Here is a 26,704-nt window from a genome sequence, read left to right as displayed (position 1 = left end):
TGGCAGGTGCAGCTCCTCCGCAGCGATCAGCAGACCACCTGTGAACTTGGCAGAACTTCCCTGATGCCTCGACTGCCCTTTGCTTATGCTTCGCCAGGGCGTCATCATGGCGAAGGGATTTTAAAAAGCGGCCTAGCTGTATGGCAGGAGCAGCTTCTCTCCATGATCCACAGACCTCCCAGGAACTTGGCAGGACTTCCCTGATGCCTCGACTGTGCTTTGGCCAACCTTCACTGCAGCTTTGCCGTTGGACAGGGATTTTGAAAAGCAGCTGAGGTGTGTGGCAGGCACAGATCCTCCCCACGATCGGCCGACCTCCCGGGAACTTGGCAAGACGTCCCTGCTGTCTAAACGGTTTTTTGCTTGCTCTTTGGACATACAATAGTATCGGAATGTCACTAGTCAATGATTTGGAGGGCATGTTTGAGGGCCTCACTGAATGATCAGAGTGTACTCTGGGAAATGTCATTTTGTAAAAAACAATTAATCTGGCACCTGTTTGGAGGTACTTAGGCATATGAGGTCACATCTTGCTGTGTTCTGCAAGTACACAGGCTGATCAACTAATTCTAAAGGTTGTCATTTCCAGATACACCGCCAGAAAAGACAGAAAGTTCTCAGTGGCAGCCCCCCACCCTATACAACCACTTTCCCAGTCAAATTCGTCAAGCCGCCATCCTTCCAAAACCTCCCAAATTATTTGATTAATTAACTTTGCAGCTACACATTTCTCACTATGAATCTCTTTTCCCTCTCACCCACCTTCCACAATTGCCTCACTGTCGCCTTATGGTTTCTTTTCGCACTTGTAAATATGTACTTTGTGGCATGAACTATACAGGTAAATTATACATGTGATTAACAAGGGATACGGTAACTAACATACCAGGCTGTATTTGGCATATGGGTTTCACCTAAGTATGTGATGGATTTATTGCATACACACGGCTAGAACCTGGCATAGGCTGGCTGCATTTGGCTGCTCCAAGGCGCACACGACTGCACCCCCTGCCTTTAGAATCATTTTTATAAAAGTTATTTCTCTTGTGGTATGAAATGATAAATGTTATAGACAGGGTGTATATTTGCTTGCCTAAAATAGTCTGATGCATAAATACGTTTTTATGCATCTCTGTGATCGATATGTCAAAACAAGATTATTTCTGGTGTGCACCATCTGTCTTTAGGTGTTAGTAACTCCCTTGGCGTGAGAGTTTTAGTTTTATTTAACATATTATTTTGCACTGTGTGTTTAGATACACTCTTGCTAAATTTGTTTGCCATAACTAGCTGCTGTTTTCTGCATGTAATTAGTATGAGACCAACCTATTTTCATGCCTAAAGGATGATAGCAAAGGAGCACGTCTGGTTAAAACAAGTCACACGTGAATCCTAGCTCTGTGCTTAACATACAGAGCAGTACAGTCGAGGAGTATATGAAAAAGAACTTACTCCAGTGCAGTTTTATTAGGAAAGTGTGGGCCTGGTTTTGGTTCATCAGAACCTAGCTACAGATTAATCATTTTCATTGTGTCACAGCTCCTTCCTGCTAACTGAGCTCTCACTGGCATCTTCATGTTTTTTGCCCGTTGTTTTTGTATCTGGCCTGAAGTCTGTCAAAATTACTCTTGTGGGTGCACTTCCTGTCACAGACACATGCTGCTTAGCATTACGTGGATTTACTACTTCAGCAGTTGTATTTTCAAAGTGTTCTGTAAAGTGTTTATAACCACTTTCTTTGTGCTCATTTCAAATTCTTACAACATTAAGTAGTTTTTCAGTAGAGTTTGAGTTTTGAACTAAACCCTCCTTTTGTTGACACTGACACTATAAACACACATGAATGTCTATATCATTCGAGCACTTGTTTTTGAACAACAATGATTGATCCACCTGGGTTACAACTTCCATAACTCCAGTCAAATGGTTGTATCTGAAGCAGATACAAAAATAATCATTGAAAAAATTAAGAACTGAATGTATAACAAAATATATAACACTGGTGCTGTAATTGCATACCTGTACTGTAAATGTGGAATGTTCTTTAGACACGATTGACTTCAGAGTAAATGTTGTTAGGACTGAATGTTTTTTTATGCCTGAAAATGTCTCTCAAATGAAACCATAGAAATTACAATCCATCCATATACAACAGAAATAGTGAGGATTTTATGAACTTAATTGGCAGTCGTCTTGATGTTGTCATCAATCCTGCACATCATGGACCATTGTATGACAACATGGACATTATTAAAGTATTAGTACCTTCTATGATAAAAGACCAGCCCCATGTTTCCCTCACTATAACTGCCACAAACGTACACATGCCCGCCTACTAGTCGGAGTTGCTGATTTTCCACTTTTATTTTTTCACATTCAAGAATCTCTCTTCTAAAATCACCAATCTCCATTGTAATCAAAATTAATAAGACATGTCTCAAACTTTGTTAATAGTTGTTTAGGGCCTTCCCAAACTCTGACTGTATTGCCTATATGTCCTACGCGTGGCTTGATTTGCCTGCATGCCTTGCTTCTAGCTTTCATCTCCCATTCGAACAGAATGCACTCTGAATCCCAGTATTTAATGTTTCTGGCTTTCTCAGTTCTTTCTGGAAACTTGTACTCTGAATCGCACCTAACAGTGCTTCCTACTGAATGTCTCTCACAGTTTGCTCTGGGAATTTAAATTCTGAGTTCTACCACGCACTGTTTGTATCCAATGTACCATCCCAAGCTCCTTCTCTTCCATCGTGCTTTGGGTCTCCTGCTTCCAGTCACAATGTCATGTTGCGTTATGCTAAAAGTCTTTATTCTGTGTCAAATCATCGCTGTTGTCTTTTTAGAGCGCCCGACTTATCTGCAGAGTGGCTGGCCTTGTTGTTTGTGAAAGGTAGAGGTGGATTATAACCAACACGGTAAGTAGAGAGAGGAGGGCTAGATGTGTGTCTGTGTGTGCAGCGAAATGTGTTCATTGTTATGTTACAACGTATCGGTGGATTTCACCGAATCCATTTTCGCATAATGTGACATTTTCAGAAAAAGACATCTTTGAATTTAACATAGATGGGGGGAGGGGCGGTAAGTGGATAGGATAAGGTAGCGGGAAGTGGGGGGCAGGATGGTCTCCCCCTGCATAATAAAAAACATTTGAAGACATTATTTTTCTATGATTTCCCCTTTAGGTGAAGTACATTCAGTAAAATCACATGCATCCATGTTACTATGCTTTAACTTTTTTGGTGAATTTATGACACGCTTTGGCTGAAAATCACAGAGGGAATCTTTCAAGCTACGAGCCAACAATGCGAACACCAGTGCGGGTAAAGATCAACCGTGAAGGAAACCCCAGCCAGCCAGAAAAAGTGGAGAGAATGGGCGTGAAAGAAAAAGGTATATGCTCCACAAAAGATTCACAGGCAAGAGAACTGGTCATCTGGGCAGCTTGTACACCTGGAAACCCTTTAAATAACAAGACTCAGGAGTGGTTGTATGTCATAAATGCAAATCTTATATGTTTGCCACTCCCTGAAGAAATAGGTACACTTTCATTTTTGCAAAACATTGTTTTTTCTTTGATATGCTATAAAGTTTTTATACTGCACCAAAAAACACTGCATTACTCCACCTAGGTGTGTCCTTTTGGGCAAAATGAGCATGGCCTTGGCTTAGCAGTGGTCAGGCATTTAAGCCTTCCACAACGCCAGGGCGCCATTTTGAGCCGGTGTATGTTGAAACTGCACTCCCCTGGCCCTGAATGGCCAGGAAAGACCAGGTTCAATACACAGGAAAGCTGGGAGAAATTTGCCACATGCAAATGAGAGTGGTTCCTCTGTGACCAAAGTCGTGGGCATGGCCTCTTAGTTCATAAATCCTGCTAGAAACTGTATGGGGTAGTTAGAGTGGTGTGTGAGGTAAGGCTCCTCTTGGACTGAGGCTGGGCTCTTCCTGTTAATATTCATAATCCATCCTAGTTTATCCTTTGCGACCTGGGGTGCAGTTACCTTAACCTGTTAAATGAGGGCAGCATCTAAATCATAGTTCAAACAAGGAGTGTAGAGCCTGCTTACCAGATTACATTTGGGAATCTACTTTGTGCTGTTCCTGAGTTTTATTTATTTGGGAGTTTTGGGATGCGATTCCTGCTAATTTAAGGCTGCTTCAAAGCACTTGATCATTGGATATTGTGAAACGCCATAACCAACAATCATATAATATACCCTGACATAGCATTACCAAGAATGCTACTGTGACCATAACAAGCAAGTCCTCAAAAAAATAAAAAGATGGGGTCAATAAATACATCATTAAAAGTTTAAGAGTAAAATGACATGACACCTGAAAACAATACAATTAAAAATCTCAACGTGATAAAAACAAGAATGTAATGATTACACCTTATTCCTTATACATACAAATAGGTAAAGATGTTCAAATCCCAATAATTTCACATCACTATATAGGTCCCCATAATGTTTTCTGTAACGTAATTTGATTTTGGGGAAACTCTCAAACAACAGAACAATAACCACACTGCACAATAATAAAAAATACAATACAACACAACAAAAGGAAAATGTGAAGACTTGTGATCGATTTAATGTAAGTACAAGAAAATCGAAATATATAATTTAAGGAATTACAAGTTGACAGGCATACACATATATTCATTTCAACAGAGCATTTCTGATTTGTAAAGCTCCTCTCAGATAGCATAACAATAACCAAGCAATTGCTGGTGTACCAGTCAACAACAACAAACATATGGTATACTTGCATTGATTAAAATGTAATGCTCTAAGTCTAGGAATTCAGCAGAAAAAAAACAAATAAATACATTTGACGAAATTCAAATTCGGTAACATGACAATTTGGAAGGCAGAATTAAAAAGCAAAAAGAAAGGGCGGAACAGAGTTAGGTTTTAATGCATTGTGGAAAGAAGTGGAAGTCTAAATAAGAATATTTGGGGGCCGAAGAGGGGCTCCCAACTAAAAGAAAAAGGAAAGTGTACATCAAAAGCATACATGAAAATGTGGATGCTTTTAGATTTGGGAACAAAACATCCCTCCACCCCTAGACTCTCAAACCGTTTGTGGGTGCAAGGGCATTGTCAAAAAAAGTTGCATCCTATTCTTAAAAAGTGCACATTCAGAGGCCCTTTCACACACCACATTGCACATTTGCACACATAAGGGGCGTCTCATGCGCATTTCAATGCAGATCCCAAATTCATAAATGGGAATGCACTTTGAAATGTGCAGGAATAAGGCACATTCCCCTGCGACTGTTGTGAAAAGGCATGGGGGAAGCACAAAGTATGACAGGATCATTTGAGACACTTGTGCATTTATCTTTAAGTGTGACTGCAGGAGTGTAAACTACTTCTGTCACACTGGCATTTCTAACCCCTCAAACAGGGAGAGAAATAATTATTTTTTGTTTGTTTACATTTCACAGTGATGGGCCCGCCACTGTGAGATTCACTTACAGCACCTACGGGGGTGATGGGAGCCTGTCATACATCATTTTCCGGAGGCCTGGAGTTTTTGAGAATCTGCCCCATTGATCATAACAGATTAATATTGTACAACATGTCCTTGTAGCTTCAACATTACATGGCCCAGTGCAGCATACCAAACCTAAAAGGTCATAGCAGGCTATAGTGTAGTGAAGATCGCACATCACAGTCACATAGCAAAAACATGCCATGGCTTAGCATAACAAATAAAAAAGCAACCTAGGGTAAAAAAAAAAAAACACACACACACACACACACACACACACACACACACACACACACACACTCTCTCTCTTTCTCTCTTTCTCTCTCTCTCTCTTTCTCTCTCTCTTTCATATATTAGCTTTACTCCTTCAAATGTGGCTTATTGTCCATGGACTCTTAGACTGGAATCTCAGTTACTCTAAGACTGCTCTCCAGCTCCACTCCATCCTCTCACTCTGGATTTCGGTTAATAATCAATTGGCTTCCCCCTCTCACCACGATTTCGATGCATTCCAGCTGTTTACCTTTTTTGTCAATCACTTTCATGGCTGCACACATTAAAGCTCCCTTGGCACATCTCACTTTGCTATGATGGCTCACATCCCAGAGTCTGGTTCCATTTTTGTCAAGACTTCAGCATTCTTTGGTGAGCTCTCAGCCCAGGAGAAGTTCGTTTCTCCTTATCCCCAGTGCTAATTGGCCACAGGCATTCATGGGGCCCTGCAATCGCAGACTCATTCTTTGGCTCTTCACAGTGATTTGAGCATAAGGGCGATAGCCTTTGGATTCCCCCTCACATCGCTGATGGTATACCGGGCACCACCATCACGCTGTCCACAGGTTCTTCACCGAAGCCAGACACTCTCTACTCTCTGAAGGTTGTTTCAATTGGCTGCAGTTACTCGAGTCAGATCACCTAAAAGCAGCCACATACAATAGTAGTTTGAAATTAACTCACTCTGTCAAATATACAGGGTAAGGCTTCACAGACCTTCGCTCTAGGGCTGGAATAAAGGTTATGATATGATATGATAGGGCATTTATAACGCGCCTATCCACAAGTGTTTTTTTCAACAAGTGTTGAATTGCATGGTGAATCAATGAAAGAGGTGTGTGTTGCTGATATCCAAGCCTGAAATCCTAATTTTGTGTCATGACTGAAGGCTCATATTGTGTATTTAAACCTTCAAAAACATCAAAGTATTACACATTGAAACACTGGGTTGTACACAACTGACCAAATGACATATTAATATCACGCAGTGCACATAGATCTGGGAAATTCACTAATTAACCCCTCTTAATCTGCAGTACCACTGACTACTAGCAGCCTGCAGTAAAGCAAGTGTAGATACATACAAGGCTTGCAGCAAGACAACGCGGTGCAACACAGGTTTGAATACCGATGCTGCGCTTAGAAGCCACTCACTGGTATTAACCGTTTTATAAATGAACAATAAAAGAAAAGAAAAGAAATACAGCGGGAAGCACTCCAAATGCGCAAGACCTGCTGTGGCCACTATATCATAATCCAGCCTTGGAATAACTCTGAAGTTGCTAGATTAATATGCTTGGAAACACACAATGACGATCCCCATCCGGATAGCAATGGTCATCCTACTGAGAATGACACAGTGGCCAGGAAGTGATGAGCAGATAAAACTTCCATATGCGGTGGCACTTCATGTGAGCATATGGTGCATGATGCCAGATCATCCTCCCACTCCCTAGACGTGTCTAGGATGACATGTGGGGGGAATCTGTATGTGCCATAACCATCCTTATCCGGCATCACAGAAAAGGTGGGAGTAGAATATCCTGGTCTTTCTACTCCTTCTCCTTGCTTGTAAAAGTACATGTGTGAGCAAGTTGGGGACGTTCATTCTCGTGGGCCTGAATTACAATTGCACAGCGCTTTTATAGTTTGTGCCTGCTCAGGTTGGCAGTACGTTTCTGGCTCCTTGATTTTAGTAGGGTGAAAGTGTTAACATTTCTGTGAATTCGGTTTTATTGTAATTTGATGGGCATGTTTATGAGTTGGTCCATGTCTCCTTCCCCATGCCCATATAATTCCTCATTGTATTATTGTTATTATTGTTTTGCATGTTCTGCAACTTCTTGCAGTTTATGCTGGCCCTTCCTTCACACTGAAGTGGCCCTATCTTCATTGAAGGCATTGTGTACGGATAAGGTGCAGAGTGGAAGGGCCAGCGCAAAGTGTGATCCAGGAATCACTTTTGGTATGTTTGTGCTGCCAAAGTGCACTTTTTCAGTGCAAAGTCATTTCGCACAGCACAAAACAGTTTTTAAATCAGGCCCTTAGAATTAGTCTGGAATATATGTTTGACTTACTATATGAAAGTGAATTATCCACATTATGTTACAGAGTTCAGCATACGCCCAATACAAGAACATGTTATCGTAACATGAAGGTATGTACACTAGCTGAAAAAGTTTAAGCTAAACATCAAGTTTTAGAAAGTAGTGTTAGAAATATTTAAACAAATATGTGAGAAATAAGACAACACTGATATATGCGTTTATCATCATTTAATTAAATGGTATTTTGTGTGGCCTTAGACTAACAATGTGGCTTGTAACTTTAAATTGTGCTGAAAACTCAATAACTTTTTAAAAGAAGATGCACACCTTAATAACATCAACTGTTTAACTCCAAATGAACAATGCGCCTTGATCCATAAGACATTTCCATCACTGTTTCCTTACAATGTTAAGTTTTATTTTAAACTTTGAATCTCTACCATTAGGTAAAGTAACGAATTACTTCTGGAGAAACGAATACCAAGCTTGAAGAGCATCTCATATACATATGGTTTTATGGTCTTGTAGATTGCAGGTGCTTCGTGATTTGGAGATGACAGTTCCAAAACAGTAAACAACTTCATGGAAAAATAGATGAATTGCACAATTACAACCCCCACCAAATAATCGGACTTACATGACAAAGTAGTCAATTTTTTAAACAAACAAATGCACATCTTATGTTAAAAGAACATACAAAAACAAATTAATGTTTTTCCAAAGATGTAGAGATTTGGCTTCCTTAGGAAGCAATGCACTGAAACAATCTTTAATTACAACCTTTCAGCCATTAGACACAGTGTAAAACAAATAATTACCAAAATATCTTAAGAATTAAAGACAAATAAAAAAGAAGCACTCACATTAATGACTGCTCACTGATAATTTTAGGTATGTTGAATGCTAACATCGATATTCAATTTGAAGCTAGCAATTCATTGACTTGAATTCAAAACATAACCTAATACATCACTAAAGCTGAACACTCTCATCTACACGATCTTTAGGAAGAAACCACAAGTGAAAAATCTTTGTTTGCTAGTTAAATTAGTTTAGGAGGTAAAACTATTTCTCACCATGTATGTGACACATGCGAAGCAACTGATAAATTAATAGGAGCACACCTTTGCGTGAAAAGTGTAGAAATAAGGTGGATTGCTCTTGGATACTCCGAAAGTAGATATAAAGTTCTTATGCCTTAACATCAAATACAAATGTTATCAGAAATCAAACATTACAGTGAGGACATTGTAAACAAAATGCCTGATAACCATTATCCAGGAAGATCATACCATTTGAACAATTATGTTTTATGAAATTCTACAATATTACAATTTTCATGAAGCTTTAAAAGTAAAACGACATATGGTTGAATAGTAAGGCATGCAAAACAGCATGCAAAACCTACAGGCCGATTCATGGAAATAATGTGCGCGGAAAAACCGGCGCACGCGTGCGAAAACGTGCGATTCGCAGTGGCACAGAAAAAATCGCAGAAAATCGCACAGAAAACAGCGCACATCCATTCATGGAAGCACGGGCACGCGCGAAATGTGGGATGTGCGCTGAGAAAGTGCGCGGCGCACGCTGGCGCACGCTGGCGCACAGGTCAACGAACGCCATGCGATAAAGCCACAGCGAATTCGCACATAGCGCGGCGCACAGAACAAAAGTAGGCGTAACACGGGGCGTCACACGCAGAATGGGGAACAACTCGTGAAAATGTGGGCGTCACAGGGGAGGTCCAGGAGGCAAGTGCGCGGAACGCCCAGACGCTCGCCTACAACAGGCATTCATGGAATCGAATCGGGTAAAACAGCGCACGGCCAAAGACGCGCACAGGCCCATACCCGTACGCCACAGAAAGCAGGCGGTAGCGTCCCAATACATGTGCGCCAAAATGTGCGCTTACCGTATACACAGCTCAGCGATTGTGCCTGGGGGAGCGTGTGCGTGCATTTCAGGGGTGCGCGCGAAGTCATACACGCGTTTTGGCTGGGTGCGTGTATATCAGGGTTGCGCAAGAAGTTTCACACGCATTTTGGCTGGGTGCGTGTATATCAGGGGTGCGCAAGAAGTTTCACACGCGTTTTGGCTGGGTGCGTGTATATCAGGGGTGGCGAGAAGTTTCACACGCGTTTTGGCTGGGTGCGTGCATATCAGGGGTGCGCAAGAAGTATCACACGCAATGGGGCCTGGGGGAGCGGGGTGCGTGTATTTCAGGGGCCTGCAGGTGGTTTCACACGCGATGGGGCCTGGGGGAGCGGGGTGCGTGTATTTCAGGGGCCTGCGGGTGGTTTCACACGCGATGGGGCCTTGGGGAGCGGGGTGCGTGTATTCCAGGGGCCTGTGGGTGGTTTCACATGCGATGGGGCCTGGGGGAGCGGGGTGCGTGTATTTCAGGGGCCTGCGGGTGGTTTCACACGCGATGGGGCCTGGGGGAGCGGGGTGCGTGTATTTCAGGGGCCTGTGGGTGGTTTCACACGCGATGGGGCCTGGGGGAGCGGGGTGCGTGTATTTCAGGGGCCTGCGGGTGTTTCTACACGCGATGGGGCCTTGGGGAGCGGGGTGCGTGTATTCCAGGGGCCTGCGGGTGGTTTCACACGCGATGGGGCCTGGGGGAGTGGGGTGCGTGTATTTCAGGGGCCTGCGCGTGTTTCTACACACGATCGGGCCTGGGGGGGAGCGGGTTACCACTCACCGCCTGCATTGCATGTAGAAGAACCCGTAGCCAACACCCGCTGCGAAGTAATAGCGAGTGAACCCCAACGGATGGAAAACACACGCACCGCACGAAAAGCACGTACAGAGAAGCCCTGCCAGGGCAACGCCCGTGCGCAAAACTGCACAGACGCGCTTACGCTGTAAGGGCCTTTGGTCCAATGAAATCGCGTACGCGTGCTGACGCGCTTACGCGCTAGGGCCCTTTCCTCGAATTTCACGCTGACGTGCAGGATTTTCACGTGCCAAATCACTCCGTATCAAGCTGGCCACGCGAAAACACATGGAAGACCACGCTCCTGCCCAGAAGGCCGAATCACTGCCCCCCAGTGCCCCGAGCAGCCTCCCACGTGCCATCTGCTGCTGCCTGCCTGCTGCCACCGTGCCCTGCCATTTGGTGCCTGCACATCAGCCATCTGCAGGGGTCCAGTTGCTGTGTCCACCCCTGCTGGTACAGAAGACTCCCGACTCGAATAACATCGCTCCACAGCCCAGCCCCAGGACCCAGTTGCCCACCCACTCCTGCCCCTGGGGTTGCCATGTCGGGCACATCTACATCTGACACCAGTGGCAACCCCCGGCCAGAGGAGCAGAGGGGCACCAGCTTCACTGCCACCGAAGTTGGTGTCCTGGTGGAGCAAGTCCTGGGGCAGTATGATGCCCTCTTCGGATCGTCCCGCGCCTACAGGGAAGGACGGGAGAGGATCTGGGCCGACTGTGTGGTTGCCATCAACGCGGAGGGGGTGGCAACCCGCACCATCCAGAAGGTCAAGAAGCGCTGGGAGGACTTGAGGTCCAGGACCCTCATGAAGGCCCGGCGCCTCGTGGAGGGGAGCCGGGGCCGCATGAGTTCCATCCAGTTGAGGGTCCTGGAACGCGTACACCAAGCGCTCCACGCCCAGGTCCTTGAGAGGGAGACCCGTCTGGAGTTGAGCGGTAAGTGGCCAAGCATTGCTGTGTGAGACAGGGCATGTTGCAGTGTGCTGGTTGTCTGATACTTGCCTGCATGTGTGACATAGGCCATGTACGCATGTATGTGTGCAGGGACATCATGGGAATGCATGTGCGACCTGTAATGTGTGAACCGCACGGTTGTTGCATGTGTTTGAATGCGACATGGGGAGCCCTGTGCAGATTGCACACATGAGAGCATGGCAGTCTCTGTTCCTGGACATGGGTGGGGGCGAGGGATGGGTGCTGATGCCAGATACATATGTGGTATCCATGTCTGTGTGCCTGACCTGCGTGTCTGTGACTTGTGAGTGCCATGGATGCATGACACATGTCTGTGACAATGTACAGATTCACTGATGCAGCCTAGTCATCCTTGTATGCACTGTGATTGGGGTGTACGGGGCCAGATGGATGTGACTGAGGTGAAGTGTGTGCATGTGATAGGCATGACCCATGATGCATGTGAGTCCCATTACATTGTATGATTCGAGAGTCCATTGGACATGTATTTAAATGTCCATGGCACGCACCATGACTGTCACTGTGTGTGTTTTGCCTGGAGTGACACATGTGTTGTCGTGTGACATGATGGAAGTGTACTTTGACAGTGGCACTCATCTGCTATTGCTTCCTGTCTAGGAGACCATTGTACAGTACCCTGATGCTTGTGTTCTATGCCTCCCTCTACACAGCGGCTAGTGAAGGAGAGGGCGGAGACGGCGCTGTGGAGCAAGGCGGCGGGGATGCCCCCACGGCTGCAGCGGAAGGGGTGGGTGAGCCCCTACAGGGGCCTGCCACAGCGGTAGACGGTGAGGAGCCATCCAGGTTGGTGGTTTCCACAGAGGAGGAGGCCGCCACTGAGGCGCACATGGGGCCTGGTGGGGGCATCCCTGCTGGTGCAAGTGGTGCAGTCCAGGGGCAGGGGCAGGAGGCAGCACAGGTCACCATGGAGGGGCCTGTGCATGTCGCTGTCCCTGAACCTGTGGGTGCACCACCTTGCACCAGCAGGGATGTCCCGTCCCAGGCCCGTCCGCAGGTAGAGGGGATGTCCATGTCATCTGACTCCCCTCCACCTGCGGACGAGGGGACCCCTGGCCGTGTGGAAAAGGTCCTGATTGGGGTCGCGATGCGCACGACTGTGATTAGTGATGCCGTGCGTGCTTCCCAGGAGGAGCACGCACGTCATCACGAAGAGCACCGTGCCGACGTGGCCCAATTGGGATCGGCCATGTTCAGGGGTTTCCTGCATGTGTCGGCCAATCTGGCGGCCCTCTCCTCCTCTGTGGAGACTATACGCCAGTCGTTCTCCTTGCCGTCTTCTGGCCCAGATGCCACCAGGGCCCCCTGTGGACCTGCCCTGACCAATGCAGCCAGCTCGGTGGGGATCCCATCCCTGCCACAGTCGGGAGTCAGAGGTCCAGCAGGGGTGGACACCACAGCAACTGGACCCCAGCAGATGGAGGATGTGACGGCATCATCGGGCAGGGCACGTGCACGACGGCGTCAGTGGTTTCCATCAGCCTGGATGCCGTCGTGCTGGCACAGGCAGTTGCGTCGGAGGCAGCAGCAGGCTCAACGTGGGAGGCATCATGGCTCGGGGCCATCAACATCAGGGGTGCAGGCATCGGCCGGAGGGCAGGAGAACCCTGGAATGGGAGTGGCTTCCGTGTGGGAGCGGTTGTGCCAGCGGATAGGTGCGGAGCGGCAGCGGGCAGAGGAGGAACGGCTCACGATGGTCAGGGCGGAGGACTCCATGCGGAGGGCGCTGAGGCGGGCTGAGTGCCTCGAGGGTCTTCGCAGGGAGTTTGAGCTTGACACTGCGTTATCCCTGCGGGACCTCGGGGCCAGGGAACAACCAGTGAGCCGTCCGAATAGCCCGCTGCCTTTGTATATAGTTGTATAGTTAGGGTTAGGTTTCCTTTGTTTTTTTGATTTTTTTTTGGTTGCGATTGGACAATGCACCACATTTTTGTATATAGTTCAGTTTTTAGTTAGTAGTCATAGTTAGGTTTAATTTGGTTGGGCTCATGGACCCGGGATGATCTTCTTCATGGTTCTTCATTGGCTTTTTTCAATTTTTCAGATTATTTTCTTGGACATTCATCTTGTTTTGCTTGATTTGCTTTGTGTTTTTTCTTATTTCATTTCCATTCTACTTGCTGTTCAATACATATTTTTTAAATTCTTCAATGTGTCGTATCATCTCATTGCTTTCAGGCATGTCATGTTGGGTGTTTTGTCATTCACTTGCAGCCATTGTGTGTGACAGACATGTGTTCATTTGCATTATTTAAATTGGGGGTGTAACATGTAATTGCCTTTGATATGTGGGTGGGTGTGATAGTTGGTTGGGCCTTTTGGAAGGGGGGGATGGGCATTACGGACCTGATTGGGGATTGTTGGGACCCAGGTGCAGGGGGGCATGGATTGGACATGGGTGGGGGCCTGCTGGCAGGTGCCCCACAGTGCTGGAGGGTGGGGGTGGTGGGGAACATGAGTTGGACATGTGTTGGGTGCCTGTTTGCAGGTGCCCCACAGTGCTGGGGGGTGGGGGTGGTGGGAGACATGGGTGGGGGCCTGGTGGAGGCTGCCCCTGGTGACTGGGGGGGTGGGGGTGCTGGGAGACATGGGTGGGGGCCTGGTGGAGGCTGCCCCTGGTGACTGGGGGGTGGGGGTGCAGGGAGACATGGGTGGGGGCCTGGTGGAGGCTGCCCCTGCACTGCTGGGGGGTGGGGGTGGTGGGAGACATGGGTGGGGGCCTGGTGGTGGGTGCCCCTGCACTGCTGGGGGGTGGGGGTGGTGGGGAACATGAGTTGGTGATTATTTGTGCAAGGAGCGTTGTGCCTTTGCAGGGGGGCATGCCCATGTTGGGTGGGCTGCCTGCGGGACATGACCAGGGATGCAGGGTAGTCCCCTGTGGTGTGGGCTGCCTGCAGGGGCCGTGGAGGGTGTACAGGGAACACCTGGGAGGACCCACACTGGCAAATCACATGTAGGACTCCCCAGCACCCCTGCAATACACGTACCCTGCTGAAATCGCGTGTAAAACTTTCTGCGCACCCCTGGTATACACACACACGCTCCCCCAGGCCAGATCGCGTGTAGAACCACCCGCGCACCCCTGAAATACACGCACGCAGCCCAATCGCGTGTGAAACCACCCGCGAGCCCCTGGAATACACGCGCCCAGGCCAATCGCGTGTGGAACTTCCCGCGCACCCCTGAATTACACGCACGCAGCCCAATCGCGTGTGGAACTTCCCGCGCACCCCTGAAATACACGCACGCAGCCAAATCGCGTGTGGATCTTCCCGCGCACCCCTGAAATACACGCACGCAGCCCAATCGCGTGTGAAACCACCCGCGAGCCCCTGGAATACACGCGCCCAGGCCAATCGTATGTGAAACCACCCGCGAGCCCCTGGAATACACGCGCCCAGGCCAATCGCGTGTGGAACTTCCCGCGCACCCCTGAATTACACGCACGCAGACCAATCGCGTGTGGAACTTCCTGCGCACCCCTGAAATACACGCACGCAGCCAAATCGCGTGTGGATCTTCCCGCGCACCCCTGAAATACACGCACGCAGCCCAATCGCCTGTGAAACCACCCGCGAGCCCCTGGAATACACGCGCCCAGGCCAATCGCGTGTGAAACCACCCGCGAGCCCCTGGAATACACGCGCCCAGGCCAATCGCGTGTGGAACTTCCCGCGCACCCCTGAATTACACGCACGCAGCCCAATCGCGTGTGGAACTTCCCGCGCACCCCTGAAATACACGCACGCAGCCAAATCGCGTGTGGATCTTCCCGCGCACCCCTGAAATACACGCACGCAGCCCAATCGCGTGTGAAACCACCCGCGAGCCCCTGGAATACACGCGCCCAGGCCAATCGCATGTGAAACCACCCGCGAGCCCCTGGAATACACGCGCCCAGGCCAATCGCGTGTGAAACCACCCGCGAGCCCCTGGAATACACGCGCCCAGGCCAATCGCGTGTGGAACTTCCCGCGCACCCCTGAATTACACGCACGCAGCCCAATCACGTGTGGAACTTCCCGCGCACCCCTGAAATACACGCACGCAGCCAAATCGCGTGTGGATCTTCCCGCGCACCCCTGAAATACACGCACGCAGCCCAATCGCGTGTGGATCTTCCCGCGCACCCCTGAAATACACGCACGCAGCCCAATCGCGTGTGAAACCACCCGCGAGCCCCTGGAATACACGCGCCCAGGCCAATCGCGTGTGGAACTTCCCGCGCACCCCTGAAATACACGCACGGGCCCAATCGCGTGTGGATCTTCCCGCGCACCCCTGAATTACACGCACGCAGCCAAATCGCGTGTGGATCTTCCCGCGCACCCCTGAAATACACGCACGCAGCCAAATCGCATGTGGATCTTCCCGCGCACCCCTGAAATACATGCACCCAGCCCAATCGCGTGTGGATCTTCCCGCGCACCCCTGATATACACGCATGCAGCCCAATCGCGTGTGAAACCACCCGCGAGCCCCTGGAATACACGCGCCCAGGCCAATCGCGTGTGGAACTTCCCGCGCACCCCTGAAATACACGCACGCAGCCCAATCGCGTGTGGATCTTCCTGCGCACCCCTGAAATACACGCACGCAGCCCAATCGCGTGTGAAACCACGCGCGAGCCCCTGGGATACACGCGCCCAGGCCAATCGCGTGTGAAAACACCCGCGAGCCCCTGGAATACACGCGCCCAGGCCAATCGCGTGTGGAACTTTGCGCGCACCCCTGTATTACACGCACACGCTCCCCCAGGTCGCGTGTGTTACTTCTCGCACTGGTACAGGGTTGGCGCAGCCCTTTGCGATGGTTTTGCGATCTTGAAGGCTTTTCCTTGCGCGAGGGCGTTCTTGGGGGCGTAACTGGCGCTGCTGCAGGGTCGCTGCGATACTCTGTGCCGCGGCTTGTTTTGGAGGATTATTCCATGAATACGATGTGCGCTGAAATGGATTTTATCGCATGCGGCTGGCGCAGACATTCGCACGGGAACACTCTGCGCCAGCCGCGTGCGATACTTTTGACTGTATTTCCATGAATCGGCCTGTATGTATAGCCAACCCTGAAAAAAATATAAGTGCTTCAGCAGAAAAAACAAAGAACTGTACTACTGTTTTTCTTAACTCAGATCTTTTTAACAAGGCTTCAAGAATCTGAATTATAAAGAGAATGGGATAGTTTCAAAGCTGTTTTTCCATGTCAAAAACATAAAATGGAATTCTCTGTTATTAAAAATTCTAAAATGCTTGATGAAAAGATAGAGCACAAAAAGATGCTTGAAACAGAACAAGCAATAAATACACAACAACCAACATCTGATGCAAATTCTGATATAATTGGCCCTCTTGGAGTACTACTACAATGGAATGTAGCAATGCAGGATGTCGTTGCTCTAATGCAAAAAGACAACAAACATACAGATACTTTGGAAGATGGAACAGCCAAAAATACATTTGGAACAAAAAGAAATAGTTAATTTGTTAGTAACATTGGCTACAAACTTTAACATGAAATCCAACTTGGTGAGTGTCTCAATTTACTTGTGAGTGTGACAACTTAAAACATACACTGTTATATAGCACTGAGGAAGCTGGTGCAGAAAAAGATATTTTGATTTATGTTGTGTCCAAATTTGTGCAAGATACATATAATAATCCTTTACAATGTCTTGTAACAGCTCTTATTTGTCTTGCTCTTTATAATATTGAGTATACTACTACATCAACTATTTAGTTAGTGTTTTCTTTTTTGAAATAAAAGAAATGTTAAAATGTGAAGATATTGACATTTTTGATGGAAAACATTATTTTTTGCTGGCAATAAGTTACATTTAACAGCCATTAATGGAGAAACTGTTTTTTTAAACAATTACAGCTAAAGACACTGTTAAATCATTTGAACATATTGTTAATGTAAATATATGACATTATATCTCATACTTTGAATTAAATAAAAATAGGAGACAAAGTCAAGATGTTGAATGTGGCAAAAATACTTTAAGAAAAATGAATTGGAAGAATTAGCCCAAACTCTGTTACAGCAGGACAATCATGATTTAGTCAATTATTATATGAAGCTAAAACAAATGCAGCAGAAGTATATAGTGTGTTAGTAATAAAAGTTAAAAAAAAACCTGTATGCTATATGTTCACATTAGCCAATGGTGTCAAATTGTATTTTGAAATTATATGTAATGAAAATAAATCATTTCACTACAAGCAATAAACATTTTAGAACAGTATGAATTAACTATAAACATGGAAGAAAATGACAAAAACATATTACAACATTGTTTCCAGTACAGACAGCCTTCTTTAAATATTTGTTTAAATGCAATAATTATTTTAAAAAGAAATGTGCATGTGGAAGAAGGCCTAGTTAATAGATCGCTGGATTGCAACTTGGTTTTAAAAACCATGGCAAAACAACTATGCCAGAAATCGTTTTATTTAATATCTTGGAACAAAATTTGATAACATTAAAAAAAACTCAAGAAATTAAAGGATTCAGTCCCTTTTTAGACACTGCTTAAGTAGATATTGGCTCAAATGTTTTCACATATGGAATGAGCTACATACTTTTATCCAGAATACAAACACTGAATGTGCTCTTTTGAATAAATACGGATGTATCTAAACTTACAGCTCATATCCCATACCAAAGACAACATAATAAATTGTGTTTGATATCTCGAAAAATGTTTACCAACCAATAAAGTTCGAACTAAACTTCAAACAGTTAGTGCAAATGTGAAATCCAACCTCTTAAAATTAAAGGAAATTAGTAGCAAATCAGAAACTAAAAGTAAGGTCACAACTAAGCATACAAAAAACAAGTACTTCAAACAATACAAACCCTTACAGAAATACCCCTCCAGGTTTTATAGTCAATAATATAGCAAATAGTTACACTAATGTAACTTTTCAAATGCTTTTGAAGATGATACCTTTCATACAACAAATTTAAAATGAAAGCCACAATCTCTTTATTTTATGTTTACGATTTTTAATTCAAGAATGTATATGAATTGATCGTATCCCAATTCATAGCGAGTGAACAGCTCGCATGAAAACTGACCAAGATAAAAACTGTTTGTTTGCTTACTATCATTGTGAATGCTTGTGAAACATAAAGCATTGAATAGTAAACACACATCGTTATATATATTCATGATAATAGTTAAATTGTATGCGTATACAGGATGCACATAACATTCAGCCTTTTGGATCATGTGGCAGCATTATTGAAAGTAAATGAAAGTGAGCGTTCGGGCGGTTCAGAAACGAGAAGCAAAAGGAAATAGACACATTACAATGGGAACCTCCGATCATTTCCAAGCATATAAAAATGCACATAAGATAAGTGTACATTCCAGAACTGTTCGTTTGCTTCCTTTCAATGTGAATGTTCGTAAAACATAACGCATTGAATGTTAAACACACATCGTTATATATATTCATAATAATAGTTAAATTGTATGCGTATTCAAGTTGCACATAATATTCAGCCTTTTGGACCATGTGGCAGCATTATTGAAATTAAATGAAAGTGAGCGTTCGGTCGTTCAGAAACGAGAAGTAAAAGGAAATGACACATTACAATGGGAACCTCTGATCATTTCCAAGCATATAAAAATGCACGTAAAATAAGTATACATTCAGAACGGGAGCTATGAACATCAGGACGCATAAATATTCAACCATAAAGAAGTTACATGTGTATTTTTAAAATACATTGCAATTAAATAACATTTACATATAGAGAAGGAAAAGGAATTTACCGTGAATACGTTTGAACATACTAAGTGAAAGGAGCTGAACTCTCACGAGATAATGAAAAAGCCGGATATGCGAAGACTTGCCGGTGAACTGAAGCCGTCACGTATTTGAGGGAGATCATTGAGGAGAAAAAACACGTTTGTGCAACGCTCGAGCACCAAGTGAAGAAAATATATTCTCTTAAACCAAAATAGATTAGTTTTTCACTTACAATCCTTGTGGAAACACATTACAAGTGGAATTGGAAAATGAAGTCATTAATTTATAATAAAAAATATACTTATTTTAAGGTGAGTAATATTGGTATATGTATATTTCCATATTTAAGTTTAATATAATTATAACACGTGTAAAGACATGATTGATTAGCTAACATCTGCCCTTAATGTGTCATTTATTAGGGAGGATTCAGGTTTTTAAAAAGAATTGGAGAGAGCAGAATATGTAAAATCTGAAAGAGGTAAAGATCAACTGATACATGAAGGATATGCATATAATCTAGAAAGATTTCAGAATGAAAAAAGGTGGTGGAAATGTATTCAGTACAAAAAAGAAATTGTACAACATACACAAACCCATAACCATGAACCAAATGTAACAAAAATTGAGGTGGAAAACAAGCTATATGAATTTTTAAAAAAGCTAAAACTAATGCAGGTACTAGCCAACAACTAGTGCGACAAGTGCTAGGGGAGGTACCACCACATTTAGCAGCAGCAATGCTATGTGGAAAATTATTAAACAACTAGGTATAATACCAACGAAGTTTAGTCAGTAAGGTGCCAAAAATCCCCCAAAAAGTAAGTGGAATTGACAAACCAGAAAATCTAACTAAAACGCTACAAGGTAGAGAATTTCTCATACTTTGATAGTGGAAATCAAGAAAACAGGTATATGATATTTGCCACTGAACAACACTTCACAAGACTGGGAATGTCCAAAAGTTTGATGTTGGACGAACTTTCAAAACATGTCTGAAACCATTTAAGCAACTATAGAGTGTACATGGAGAGATCAATAAAGATTTGTTCTCACTACTATACATTCCGAGGAGTGAAAAAAGTGAAAACAGTTACAGAGAGATTTTTACAAAAGATTAGAGAAGGGCTAAGCAATACATTTGAGGAAAAGAAAACTTGTACCATGGGCTTCGAAATAACTGCAATAAATGCAATCACGCATGTATTCCCCAATGTCAATGTTCAAGATTGTTATTTCCACTATAATCAGGCACTATGGTGCAACATGCAAAAACACGTACTACAGAAAATGTATTACTCAGACAGTGAGTTTCGACATAATATGCGCAAACTTTGTGCACTTGCCTTCTTGCCAAAAACAGATGTACTTACCGGATACCCAGCATTAATGAATGAAACATATCATAAAACGCATGAAAAGCAACTGGTCAACTTCCTCAATTATTATGAGGACAGATGGCTAGGAGCACAGATCCGTTTTGGTCACAAAAGTTCCATAAATCGAAGTAGAATACTGGGATTGTTACAAAGCAATATTGCATGAGTCCCCTAAAACAAACAACAGACTTCAAGGTTGGCATACTAGCCTAAATGTGGCAATGGGGCATGCTAAACCTACTTCATGGAAGTTCCTTAACGTACTGCGAACGGAACAGGGAATGCAGGAAAAGCAATTATTCAAACTCTAAATGTCATGAATATGCAAAAAAGAACCATTAAGGGCATCCAAAATGTAAAAAAAATTAAAGTGATTGCTGAAAAATGTAAAAACGTAAGCATGTCAGACTATTTAACCAGCATGGACTGAGCCATTACTTTTGTAACATTATAAAGGTTCCATGATGAATTGCAATGTCAGTCACGTTTGAATTTAAGAGAACAAAGAAAGATTGTGCAGATGTTTGGAAAAAACCATTGTTCACTTTTAAGTTACTAGAATTATTAATTGTTAAATAAAATATTATACTTTTCATAATGCTTGTTGTTTTTTTATTCCAAACCAACATAGACAACATTTCAGTGGGATTCAATGAGAAAAAAAGAATGTACCGAAGAGGTTTCAACAGAGGAAAAGGTAAGAAAGAACAAGGATAAAGGTAAGTGCATTGAAAAGGTCAATTGTGCATAAGGTAAATTTGGACCTTGATTATTAGGTCAATTACGACAAAAGGTCAATTGTAAAAGGTCAATTTGGGTAATATTGAGTTGAAATCCAGCAGAAAGCACATAGGTGTACTTTTATACTTCAACAAATAGATAAACTAGTGCATCGTGCATAGTTCACCAACAATGAGAAACAATACCCTTTGAATTATTGTTGTCAATATTTCAGTTAATTGCAGCAGAAAGACATTTTTACCAAACAATTGCCATATATTCAATATATAAAACAAGCATTGGCAATGCCAATAGTTTTGGCGTTTCTACTTGTATATTACATTTTACATATGTAGTTAAAAATGCAGTAAATGCTTGGCCTCTACTTACCCAGTAATTTCAAACAAGTCGGCACATTGGAGTTTACTGATAAATAACATTAGCAGTAGATAGAGTAGAAAGACCTCTCTTCACTGCTGTGCATGTATGACTTTTTACCATGTGTATTACTAATCTTACATGCCAATAAACACTAATTTTCAGACATGGTTGGAACATTTAAGGTAAGCATGGTGATTTTAAGGGTGAGCTAAGGGTGGCAGGGTATGGGTTAGCTAAATTGGATTGGAAAAGGGTTGCAGTAAGTTGGAAGGCATTAGATAGGGGTGAGCACAATAGGCATGATAAGCTCTTACTTGCCCGCCCTATAGATTTAAGTGGTAGTTTAATGCCTTTTAAGTATCTACATATTTTAGTAACAGAATCTACCACTGTTGTGTATATAATCTTTCCTCTGCAATTCTTCATATCTTTGAGTCCCTTGAGTAACAGCAGCCTTTGAATTGTGTTTGCATAACTTTGAACCTTAGCAAGACCTACTGACAGCTTAGTTGTGGTCATCTTTGGCATATCCAAAACACGGAAACTGCTCTCCCGAACATCCGTGAAGATCTGATCTCCAACCTTGACTCTAACATTCCCTCTGTCCTCATCCTACTTGATCTCTCTTCTGCCTTCTACACAGTCAACCATACCTCCCTGCTCAACCGTCTCCGTGAGAACCTTGGTATCACTGATCAGGCTCTGGCCTGGCTGACCTCTTTCCTCTCTGATCGACCCTCCCAGGTCCAACAGGGGTACTTCCTATCCTCTATCTTCCTCTCTACCTGTGGTGTTCCCCAGGGGTCTAACCTCTCGCCCTGGCTTTTCAACCAATACCTGGCAACTCTCGCCCACTGTATTGCCATTCTATGCTCAAATTTTCAGTGCTACAATGATGACACTTAACTCATTGTCAGGCTGCCCTCGGCCACCTCCTCTCCCTCCCTCATCTCTGATTGCCTAACTGCCATTCAAGATTGGTGTGCCGCCAATGATCTTTGTCTGAATGCCAGCAAGACAGAGATCCTCCTCATCGGCAACCCTTCTCCATCCTGTCCCCTCTCTCGCTGGCTGGCCTCGCTTGGCCCTCCTCCTATCCCCACCTGTGAGGCTAAGAACCTCGGGGTCATCTTTGACTCCAAACTTTCCTTCTCTACCCACATCTCTGAGGTCTCTAAAAAGTCAAACTTCCTACTGCACCTCCTCAGAGGTACTCTTCCTTTCCTCTCCTTCCCCCAGAAGCTCAATGTCTCGCAAGCTCTGGTTCTCTCTAGGTTGGACTATTTTAACAGCCTCTTTCTAAATCTACCTGCCTCTACTCTTCGCCCTCTGCAACTAATCCAGAACAGGACTGCAAGACTTGTCCTTAGCTTCAAGCCCTGGGATTGTATCTCTTCAGCTCTGAAATCTCTCCATTGGCTCCAGTGAATGCAAGGATTACATTTAAAACCCTCTGCATTATCCACAAAGCTTTCTGGGGCCTGGGTCCAAAATACCTTCAGCTATCCCTCTGCAAATACCTCCCCTCTCGAGTTCCTCGCTCCTCTACCTCTAACTCCCTCAGGGTCAGTCGTTTCTCAAAGAAACATGCTGGGGGTAGATCTCTGTCTTCAGCCGGGGCCTCCCTCTGGAACAGCCTCCCTGCCACTCTAAAACTTGAGGAGAACCATCTCCAGTTCCGGAAGCACCTCAATCCCTTCCTCTTTGCATCTGCCTTTGCTCCCCCTCTCCCTTGCTGATCTGCTCTCTTTTGGCACTGTACACCTGGCCACCCTCTGTCCCCTTGGCCCAGGTATCTACTCACCCTGCCACCCTTCTGCACAGACTCCCGGCCGCCCCTTGCACTGGGGACTGTATCTGTACCCATACAGTCCCCCAGACCCTCATTTTCTTCGTTTTATGCACTTATCAGACTTACCCAGTTCTGCTGCCATAATCACAGCACTTGCCACTTGCTGGCTGCACTACCCCTGTTTATTGCTCCATTATCTATTTTATTTGTATTTATTATTATTTATCTGTTTATAATCTGCTCCGCACTTTCCACTCTCCCTCTTCCATGCACTTTTACCCTTTCCCATGCACTTGCACGTTCTCAATGTCACTGAGCCTAGTAAGATTGTTGTTTTGTTCTCCCCTGTTCCCCTCCCTTGCCTTGTCGTGCTCTGAAACACTTGTGTACGAGCGCGATACAAATAAAATATCATATCATACCACTGAGCCATTATGCGACACAGCCAATAAGCAACAAAGATGTATACATCATACTGTAAGCCGATATTAAATGTTAGACTAAGATAAGGAAACGGGATGACTGCAATGGGATGGCGCAATGGGGGCATCATAGGTAATCGTGACTGGAAGGTGTTAGTTGTTTTATATACAGTGTAGAGGATATATAGTGACCAATGCAAACAATGCTACCATAGTAACTGAAGCATATTAAATTGATCAAGCTCTTTGCCCCCCTTCCTGACTACCTATCATCCACATTCACTGTAAATAGGCAGTCCCTCATCTCTCCTGGCTTTGGTTTCTATACCACATACGCCTCTTCATCCACTTGTCAATAGTTCACTGCCTGCACCTCTTAAGGAATGCACTTGATTCAGGACTGCCCTCTTGACTGCCGTTGCTTTCTTGCAAATGTTTCTATGTGAAACTCCTTGTTATTGCAATAAATACAGCTACAAGTAGCCTTTTGCTTCCCATCTTCTTCAGGCTCTTCTCTCCTCCACCTCTTTTATACACGTATCAGGCCTGATTAGAATCCTTTGCTCACTTAATTCAAAGGTGGCAGCAAAGATATATGAGAACCCAAATAAATCTATCTCTCCTTCAGGCAAGTCATTTGTGGGTCGCTGACCCCTGAGGGCTCTCTAGCAACCCCTGTGGTCTCCTTGCTACATGTTTTTTTTAATGGAATTCCTGGACTCTGGCCAGCGCCATGTGGCTGTTTGTTTCTGGAGTGGGGGGCTTTCTTTTACAGGCCTCTTAAAAAAAAACAGGGATTCCACAAGTGTAACCCTTTGAGCAGTGACCCTAATTAAGAAAAAATAGGAATACAAAATAATTTGTCTTTCTGGAATTATATAAAATAATTGCTAGGCTCATTACAAGTTTATTTCAAGCACATTTTATGGGGTGAGCCACTGATTTATTCTGTTATTAGCCACCTTAAATTCGCAATGCAGACAAAAACTTCCAAAAGCTCTTAGAGTAGAATAAGCATCCATTTCGGATTATGTATTTTTCTTTTCGCAAGTTGCAGTTGTAGCATGTTTTTTTCTGCCGTTGTCTCTGTTGCGATCATCACAAGACATTCCATCTTGGTGTCCTTGGTCACTTGACACAATCATTGTGCCTAAAAGCTTGTGTACAGTGTAGAAATGTTTGACCATTGCACATAAAGTGGTCCTTGATTTCATTGTGCCACAAATAATGCTTTGTTGTAATGTGTCTATCTTTCCTATCTCCCTGGGATGCTGTTCATTATGTTTGTTTGCATGTATGAGGTAACGAGTGCCCAGAGTACAGGATTCCATGTGAGTGCACTGTGTTCCCTGCGCTACTCTACATTCTTTAATACACAGTTATGAACCCTCCCAATGATATGTATTTTGCCAAACTCTGAAGCCTGAAAAGTAGATCCATGCAAGCTTGACATGTGGCCAACTTTGCACAAGACCTTCAGATGAAGTGGCTTTCTGTTAAATCTCAGTTACCAGTTTAATGGTATCCTCTACAGAGTGTAATTATTTTTCTGTCTTTGAGAACATTCAGACATTTAATTTTTCATTTGACCATAGCCAGTAGGTAGAATAGAAATAGCCGGTAATATAGCTCAGTAGGTTGAGCGTTCACTGCTGCAATGTGGTTGTGATCTGCAGGTTGCAGGTTCAAATCCTGGCATGTCCAACTAAGCCTTTCATCCTTCTGAGGTTGATAAATGAGTACCAACACAGTTTGGGTGATATTGTATGTATATTTGTTCAATTTAGAGCACTTACGCTAAAGTACTATGCAATAACAAATCATTATCATTTGGCCTTGGACGTCTGCTTGCATTCACAGTAATTTGGTATTATGGACCTATGCACACTGATATTAATGATACATATGGTGATCCATTCTAGTTTGAAATGTCTATCACATTACAGTGATATTGTAACCATATTTTCCTAGGGTACTTAGGACCAATATTATGTGATGCCACTTCCTCTTTTATCAAGGGTTGAAAGGTTGTTCATGTTCCATTACTTCCTGTGATGGCACTTAGAGGTGGGGGTCAAATGACATCCCTTCCTGTGATGTTATCAGAGGTCAAGGGTCGTGTGATGTCACTTCCACTACCCGAGGCATTTTGGTGAAATGAAGTCCCTGCTCTCCTTCCTTGCTCTTCTTCATCACTTGTAATAGCTCCTCCACCTTTGTTCTTTTTGTCTATGGCTTCAGTTTTCCCAACTGTTACCAGACCCTCTTCTTTGGCAGTAGGTATGGGCATCCTAAAGTTCAGTTCAGATGAGGTTTAAAGTTCTTCCTCTGTCAGCAAATGCTCTGCTAATATTTCGGCTTCTTTTTTCTATGCATGTTTATCCAGTTTATTAGCTTTCAAAACAAGTCTCTTATAAGTCCATATCTCCAGAATTTCCTCTGGCCACATGTGCAACGGCTCAGGGCATTGGACATGGCCGTCAATATCACCTGCTGATTCTCTGGCTGGAGCTTTCCTATCTCCTTTCCCTCATTTAGTGCTGCCTTCTTTGATGTTTCTTACTGACCACTTGAGCTAGCTCTCAGAAGAGAAGGAGTATTGTGACAGGTATTCTTGGTCTGCAACTTCAGGTAGACTGTATCAGAACAGATCAGGGCTTTCCAGTTCCATTTTCAGTGCTCACCAGCTTCCCCTGCACTCCACTTCTGGTTCACC

Source organism: Ambystoma mexicanum, chromosome 2q (genome assembly GCF_040938575.1).
Source record: "Ambystoma mexicanum isolate Mex_15411 chromosome 2q, UKY_AmexF1_1, whole genome shotgun sequence".
Taxonomy (NCBI): Eukaryota; Metazoa; Chordata; class Amphibia; order Caudata; family Ambystomatidae; genus Ambystoma; species Ambystoma mexicanum.
The sequence above is the reverse complement of the archived record's forward strand: the minus strand, read 5'-3'. Positions refer to the sequence as shown.